Here is a 9,388-nt window from a genome sequence, read left to right as displayed (position 1 = left end):
ATATATAGTGATAGTTTCATTAATATGTTTATCACTCTTTAAGTAAAAACTGCAGAGGGTCAGGTTGGAAGGAGGGCAGGCCTTGCAAATGCCTGAGAAGGAATTCAGAAAAATGTTTATACAATGTTTCAAAACACTTTATAATGGTGTTGAGAAAATTAAGAAAAAAGTCAGGAAAGCACAACAGGATAGATCACATAAGATAGATACAGCAATGGAAGCAATCCAAACCTACAGAAAGAGGTCCAAATGATCAATAATAGAATATCAGAAAAAGGTAATACTCTGAAAAGGCAATAAGTTGAACTGAAGAGATGGAAGGCAGAACTAGTGAGCTAGAAGACAAATCTCACAATACCACAAAGATAGAAGAGTAAGCATAAAAAAGGATTAAAAAAGAAAAAACAGAAGGTATAAGATTCATGTTGAACAATACGAAGAGGAATAACTTAAGAATTATTGGACTTTAGGAACAAACAGGAAGAATCAAACAAGTCCACAGGGGAAATTGTTGAAGAACTGCTAGAAGAAAAGTTTTCTAACATCCTGAAAAGTGAAAAAGATAAACATTCACGAAGCTCAATGAACCCCAGGAAGGATACACCCCGCAACAAAATCACTGAGACATATCATAATCAATCTCTCCAAAATCAAAGATAAGGAGACAATCCTGTAAGCAGCTAGGAAAAAGAGAAGCATTATATAAAAAGGCAAGCAAGTCAGATTAAGCTCAGATCTTTCAACAGAAACCAGTCAGGCAAGAAGTGAATGGGCTGACATACATAAAACCCTGAATGAAAAAACTGTCAACCAAGAATCTTTTATGCAGCAAAGCTATCAATCAAATACAATAATGTAGTCAAAATATTCCAGGATAAACAGAAGCTAAGGGATTTTGCCAAAGCCAACCATGTGATACAAAATATCCTAAAGGGAGTTCTGTGGATGAGAACCAAAAAGAAAAAAACAACAACCAGAGATTGACATATGTGGCAGCACCTCCCAAAACTAAATCGACAGATGCAAGAGTCTAGAATAGAACAAAACAATAAGAACAAACTCAGAGACTCTGGAGCTCAGTCTATGATCAAAACAATTACAATGTGAAAGAAGGTAAACACGTAGGAACAGAGACCCAGATGGTGAGAAGGACAGGTAGATTAATGGACAAAAATAGACTGCATTGAAAGGAGGGAAAACTTAATGGAATATAAGGTAATCTCAAATAAATTTAACACTTCAAAACATATGCAGAAAATTTAAATCAAAGAAGAACATGGAAATATTAAAACTATGAGGAAACTCATAAAAAGAACACACACACAAAATTAACTCAGCTACAGGAAGACATGCAGAACAAAGAAAGCAGCAACACCCCCCAAAAAAACAAACAAACATAATGACAGTGATTAATCTATACTTATCAATAATTACACTGAATGTAAATGGATTAAATGTACCAGTTAAGAGATGAAGAGTAGTAGAATGGATAAGAAAACAAGTTCCTTCAATATGCTGTCTTCAAGAGACACATCTTACACACAGAAGCAAAAATAGGTTAAAAGATGGAAAAAAATATGCCAAGTTAATTGCAATTAAAAATGAACAGGACGGCAGTACTAATCTCTGACAAAATAAACTTTAAGACAAAAACCAACATAATAGATAAAGATGGACATTATCTCATGATTAAAGGGACAGTTGAACAAGATGACATAACCGTAATAAATATCTATGCTCCCAATGAAAGAACTCCAAAATATATAAAGCAAAATCTAATAGATTTGAAGAAAGAAATTGGCGAATCTACAATAATAAGGGGCAATTTTAATACATCACTTTAAAAAATGGATAGAACAACCAGAAAGAAACTTGACAAAGACACAGAGGAACTAAACAAAATAATCAGGCAATTGGACCTTGTAAATGTGTACAGAGTATTCAACCAAACAACAGCACAATACATATTCTTTTGCAGTGCACATGGAACATTCTCCAGAATAGACTATGTGTGAGACCACAAAACAAGCTTCCATAAATTTACAAATATCAAAATATGACAAAGCATCTTCTCAGACCACAGTTCTATCAAATTAGAAATCAACAATAGGAAGACCATGGAAATAAAGTCAAATATAACACCCTGACAAAAAGCCACTGGGTATTAGAAGAAAAAAAAGTGAACTCATAAACATCTTATAAACAAACGAGAATGAAAACACACCTTACCAAAATCTTTGGGTCACAGATAAAGTGGTGCTGAGAACAATTTATTGCAATAAATGTGCATATCCAAAAAGAAGAAAGGCTCAAAATTAACACACTAACACAGTATCTGCAGCACCTAGAAACCAACCAACAAAAAGAACGTACAGTCACCAAGAGAACAATATTAACGATTAGAGCAGAAATAAATGAGATAGAAAACAGAAAAACTATAGAAAAAAATCAACAGAACAAGAAGCTGGTTCTTTCGAAGGACTAATAAAATTGGCAAACTGTTGTCAAACCTGACAAAAGAAAAGAGGGAGAACACACAATTCACACACATTGGAAACCACATGGGCGATGTCACAGAGAAACCAAATAAATCAAAAGGATAATAGCAAAATACTATTAAGAGCTGTATTCCAACAAATTCGAAAACTTAGAAGAGATGGATACATTTTTAGAAAAACATGACATACCTACCTTCACACAGAGTGAAGTAGAAGACTTGAACAGACCCACAACAATAGAAGAAATTGATCAGGTCATCAAAAAACTCCCAACCAAAAGAAGTCCAGGTCCAGATGGCTTCACTGGTGAGTTCTAACAAACATTCAGAGAAGAGTTGTAACCAATTCTACTCAAATTATTCCAGAATGTAGAGGAAGATGGAAAATATCTTAATACATTTTATGAAACAAGTATAACCCTCATGCCAAAACCAGGGAAGGATATCACTAAGAAAGAAAATTATACACCAATATCCCTCATGAACATAGATGTAAGAACTCTCAACAAAGTCCTAGCCAACAGAATCCAGCATCACATCAAAAAAATAAGACATCACAATCAAGTGGGAGTCATATGAGGGGTGCTAGGATGGTTCAACATTAGAAAAGTTATCAATGTAATCCACCATATAAACAAGAAAAAACATGGTCATAAAGATTGGTGCAGAAAAGGCATTAGACAAAATCCAACATCCGTTCCTGATAAAAACACTCAACAAAGTAAGAATTGCAGGGAAATTCCTCAACATAATCAATAGGATATATATAAAACCAACAGCTTACAATACTCTAAATGGAGAGAAACTGAAAGCCTTCCTTCTACTAACAAGAACCAGACAAGAATGTCCTTTGTCACCACTCTTATTCAATATTGTGCTGAAAGTTTTAGCCAAAGCTATATGGCAAGACAGGGAAATTAAAGGCCTCCAAACTGGCAAAGAGGAAGTAAAACTATCTCTATTTGCAGAGGATTGTTGTTAAATGCCATTGATTCGGTTCCGACCCATAGCAACCCTGAACAGGGTTTCTGAGGCTGTAAATTTTTACGGGAGCAGAACACTTCATCTTTCTCCTGTGGAGCAGCTGGTAATTTTGAACGGCTGACCTTGCGGTTCACAGCCTGATTCGTGCAGAGGATATGATCCTATATATATATAATCCCCAAAGAAAGTTAAAAAGCTACTAGACCTCATTAGAGGGTTCAGCAAAGTGGCAGGATCTAAGATTAACATACAAAAATCAGTTGTATTCCTCTATACCAATAATGACAGCTCCAAAAAGGACGTTAGGAAAAAAAATACTATTTCCGTTAGTTCCCCAAAGGATGACATATCTAGGAATAAACGTAACCGGAGAAGCAAAAACCCTATATTAATAAAACTATAGAACACTACTACAAGAAACCAAAAGAGACCTACAAAAACGGAAGTATATACCATGCTTCTGGATAGGAAGACTTAAAATTGTGAAAATGTCAATAATGCCCAAAGTAATTTACACATGTAATGTGATCCTAATCCAGATTCCAACAACATTCTTCAAAGAGATGGAGAAAACAATTACAAACTTTATTTGGAAAAGAAAGAAACCCAGGATAAACAAAGCACTGCTTAAGAAGAAGAAAAAGTGGTAAGCTTCTCACTACCTTATTTCAAAATTTACTACATGGCTACAGTGGTCAAACAGCTTTGGACTAGTTTAATGAAAGATATATTGATCAATGGAATGGAATTGAAAATCCAGAAATTAACAAATCCACATACAGCCAACAAAGTACCTAAGTATATTACATGGGGAGGAGATGGTGCTGGCAGAATTGGAAAGTGATATGCAAAAGACTGAAACAAATCATTTACCTCACACCTTACACAGCAACCAACTCAGCATGGATTAAAGAACTAAATGTGAGTTCCAGAATTACAAAGGCCATCAATGAAAAAACAGGGGAAACTGTGAGAGCTCTAATGCAGGACATACACAGATTACCAAACATTTTGAAACTTAAACAAACAAAAATAGACAAAATAGATCAAAGGGACATACTTAAAATGAAAAACTTTTGTGTATCAAAAGACTTCATAAAGAGAGTAAAAAGGGAGCCCACAAAATGGGAAAAATTCTTTTGCAACTACACATCAGACAAGGGACTAATTTCCAAAATATATAGGAATCTACAACACCTCTACAAGAAAAGGACAACCCAATTTAAAAATGGGCACAGGCAATCCCAGCAGCCAACAAACATATGAAGAAATATTCATAATCACTAGCCATTAGAGAGATGCAAATCAAAACAACAATGTGATGTCATCTAATACCAGCAAAAATAGCAAAAATAAAAAAAAATAGAGGACAATAAATGTTGGTGATGATGTGGAGAGACTGGGACTCTCTTACACTGATGGTTCAACCACTCTGGAAAACAATATGGCGCTTCCCCAGAAAGTTGAAGATAGAGATAATTTATAATCCAGCAATTCCTCTACTTGGTATTTATCCACAAGATATGAGCCAAGAGGCAGGGCTTGATGGCAGATAGGGTAGAGGTGCCATGCAGTTAGCCGTCAGCAATACCACAGAATACCAGGTGAAGAACATTCAGGGCACAGCTCCAAAATTCCAAACAACATAGATAAGAATATTATTAGGTTATAACTAATGGAATTTGTAGTGGAAGTAAGAAATCGGATATTTTTAATCTGTTGGCCTCAGCGGCCAGAAGCCAACAATTAGAGTGAGACCAAATGGCAAGACCAAGCAGGAAGAAAGATCCATTGCAAATAACACCTAGGGAACCTCCGAACAAAGGTAGACAATACACTGTGTTGGTTTTTCTTTGTTCTGATTTTTTTTTTTTTGGTAGTTGTTAATTGCCCACACCCCCACTGTATGCACACCTACATTCTAGTGACTAGAGGGGAAACCTGAGTGAGTGGACACTCCCCACCCCCACGACTGTAGGATTCTTCTGCCATGTATGCACACAGATACTCGCAACCCAAGAGCCAGCCCTGAACTGTTTTTTAGTAGTGAAAAGGCCAGAACAAGTGGTGTGGAAAGAAAGGGAGTTTAAAAACAAAACAGGCCAAAAATTAAATTAAATCCTGCGGTACACCATAACAAACAACAGTGGCACCATGAGATTTATCAGGTGGCTTTGAAGGCAAGAAGTTGAAAGAGGACATTAAAGTCATACTCATATTAGGCTACAGTTTGTTTATTTATTTTTTTCTTCTCTCTTTCCTATGCCTTTTCTGCAATTATAGACTTACAGTGTCCAATCTAGTTGTTGTTGTTGTTGTTGTTGTTGTTGTTGTTGTTGTTTTTGAATTTGTTTGTTTGTTTGTTTTTTTGCTCCTGTTGTTTTTCTGTTCAATGCTCCCCAGTTTAAAATTGGGGGAGTCATTCTATCCCTATATTACCCCAGAAGAGACAGCAACTGCTGCCATATAGCCAAGCATCAATCAAACTCTGAATCCAAGCATGAACCAATACCAACTGTAATACACTAGGGAGGCAGACAACACCAGCAAAAGTTACTCTGAGTCAAGCAATAAGAAGATTGAAAAGTGAACCATCCTGATCACATCTATCTGGATACAATCACAAAGCATAAAAAAATAATAAAACACATACTCAATTAAGTATTAAGGCCACAGATAAACACTAAGCATGCCCAAGAAGCAAAAACAGATGACCATATGAGAACATGTCCAGAAACAATATAAAATAACTGAGACAAATGACCTAGCGGTAGACCTAGACTACATTCTGGAAGGAGGGCAGGCCTTGGAAATACCTGAGAAGGAATTCTGAAAAATTATTATAAAATGTTTCAAGCACTTTACAATGGAGTTGAGAAAAATAAGGGAGAAGTCAGGAAAGTGCTACAGGAACAATCTAATAAGATAGATTCAGCATTGGAAACAATTCAAAACCTACAGAAAGAGGTCTAAATGATCAAAAATAGAATATCAGAAATAAACAATACACTGAAAGGGCAAAGGAGTAGATTAAAAGAGATGGAAGGCTGAACTAATGATTTGGAAAACAACTCTCTAAATACCAATAAGATAGAAGAGCAAACAGGAAAAAGGATTTAAAAAGTCTGAAGAAGGCCTAAGATTCATGTTGGACAATATGAAGAATAATAACTTAAGAATTATTTCCATAACAGAAGAGGAAAAATCACAAAATTCCATAGAGGAAATAGTTGAAGAACGGCTGGAAGAAAATTTTTCTGACATCCTGAAAAGTGAAAAGATAAACATTCAAGAAGCAAAACAAACCCCAGGAAGGATAACCCCAAAAGAAAATCACCGAGACAAATCATAATCAAGCTCTCCAAAAGCAAACATAAGAACAGAATCCTGAAAACAGCTATGGAAAAAAGTAGTGTTATATACAAAGGCAAAAACAAATCCTTTATCCAGCAAAGTTATCAATCAAATATGATTGTGTAATCAAAGCATTCCAGTGTAAAGAGAAGCTAAGGGATTTTGTCAAAGTCAACTCTGCCTTGCAAACTATCCTAAAGGGGGTTCTGTGGACTGAGAACAAACAAGAACACAAAACAACCAGAGATTGACATACGTGGCAGCACCTCCCAGAACTAAATCAACAAATGGAAGAGTCGAGAACTGAAAAACAAACAACAAAAAAAAAACACTATAAGACTAAAATAAAAGAACCTGGGAGGTCAGTCTATGACCAAAACAATTACCATGTAAAAGGAGGTAAACACGTAGGAACAGTGATCCAGATGGTGAAAAGGTCAGGTAGATTACAGGATAAAATAGACTGCACTAAATGGAGTGAAAAGTTAATGGAATATAAGGTAAACTCAAGGAAAATTAACCCTACACAACATACCAAGAAAATGAAAATCCAAGAAGAACATGTAAACATTAAAAGTAAATCAAGAGACTTCCAGAAAAAGATGGCGGGTCAGGTGGAAGTGTAGCGACAAGCTCTGCCGAGAACACCACAGAATACAGGAACAAGAAGGCTCAGGGAATCGTCCCAGTATTCTGAACCACATATAAAGGAATATCTAGAAGTTTGAAAGACTTACACCTGGGGAGCTTGTGGCAGAAGCAAAAAATCAATTGCTTCCTGGTTCGGGAAGCTCAGCTGCTCCAGGGCCGCCATTTTGTGAGGGGCCAAGTGGGGGAAAGGATCAGAGCAGCCACGCACGCCTGACAGAGCTGCAGAGATAGAGGTGTGTACATAATTATTAATATTATTAGTTTTGGTATCTTTTCGTTGGTCCCTTGCTGTGTATGTACCTCCATTCTGGTGACTATAGGGGTGCCTGAGCTGGAGGATACTCCAGCCCCACCTCGGAGGGTTCTATTATGCATGTGCATAGATCTCAAAATTTAAAGAGACAGTATGCACTTAAAACCAAGAGGCCGACAGATACTCAGCCCAAGAGCAGTCCTTGAACTTTTCTTGTTTGCTTTTTGCTCCTGTGTTTATTTAACACAGGAAAGAGAAGGAGAGGGCTGTAAGGAGGAAAAGAGACCTCATATTAGGCTATCTTTTTTTTTTTTTAATTTTTTAAAAATATTTTTTTTCTTTTTGTTTTACTTATTCTTTTTCTTCCTTCTTCTTTTCTCCCTCCTCTCTCTCTTCTGTGAATAGAGACTGCAGTATCAGTCTTCTTTTTGTTGTTGCAATTTTTTAGTCTTTTGTTGTTGTTGTTGCTGGTATTTTTTTGCTGTTATATACTCCCCCTTCTTCCTTTGGAGGACTCTTTCTCTCCCTATATTAAACAAGAAGAGTCAGCAATTGCTACCATACAGCCACTCTACAATCACACCCTATAAAACACCAAAACCCAGGCAAGAACCAATACCAACTGCCACATAGCCAGGAAACAAACAAATGTGAAAGTTACTCTGAGTTAAAAAATAAGAAGAGTGAAAAGGGAAGCCCACATCCTGATCATACCTTTCTGGAAGCAATCAGAAAGCATAATATATACCAAAACACATACTCAATTAAGTAATAAGGCCACAGATAAAGATTCAACATGTCCAAGAAGCAAAAGCAGATGACCATAACAGCATTTGTCCAGAAAAAAGATAAAGTGTCTGAGACAAATGACCTAGAAGTAGACCTGGACTCCATTCTGGAAGGAGGGCAGGCCTTGGAAATACCTGAGATGGAATTCAGAATAATGATCATAAAATGTTTCAAAACACTTTACAATAGAGTTGAGAAACATAAGTAAGAAGCCAGGAAAGTACAGCAGGAACAATCAAACAAGATAAATAAAACATTGGAAACAATTCAAAACCTACAGAAAAAGGTCCAAGCAATCAATGACAAAATAGCAGAAATAGAGAACACTCTGAAAGGGCAGAGGAGTAGAATAGATGAGATGAAAAGTAGAACCAGTGAGCTGGAAGACAAATCTCTCAATACCACTAAGATAGAAGAACAAACCCAAAAAAGGATAAAAAATTCTAAAGATGGTCTAAGATTCATGTTGGACAATATGAAGAGGAATAGCTTAAGAATTATCGGCATTCCAGAACAAGAAGAATCCTGCAAGTCCACAGAGGAAATAGTTGAAGAACTGCTGGAAGAAAATTTCTCTAACATCCTGAAAAGTGAAAAGATAAACATCCAAGAAGCTCAGAAGGATAGACCCCAAAAGAAAATCACCAAGAAATATCATAGTCAAGCTTTCCAAAATCAAAGATAAGGAGACAATTCTGAAAGCCGCTAGGGAAAACAGAAGTGTCACATACAAAGGCAAGCAAGTCAGATTAAGCTCAGATCTCTCAGCAGAAACCATGCAAGCAAGAAGGCAATGGAGAAACATTTATAAAACTCTGAAAGACAAAAAATGCCAACCAAGAATTCTTTATCCAGCAAAG

The sequence above is a fragment of the Chrysochloris asiatica genome, unplaced genomic scaffold (genome assembly GCF_000296735.1).
Source record: "Chrysochloris asiatica unplaced genomic scaffold, ChrAsi1.0 scaffold00126, whole genome shotgun sequence".
Lineage (NCBI taxonomy): Eukaryota > Metazoa > Chordata > Mammalia > Afrosoricida > Chrysochloridae > Chrysochloris > Chrysochloris asiatica.
The sequence above is the reverse complement of the archived record's forward strand: the minus strand, read 5'-3'. Positions refer to the sequence as shown.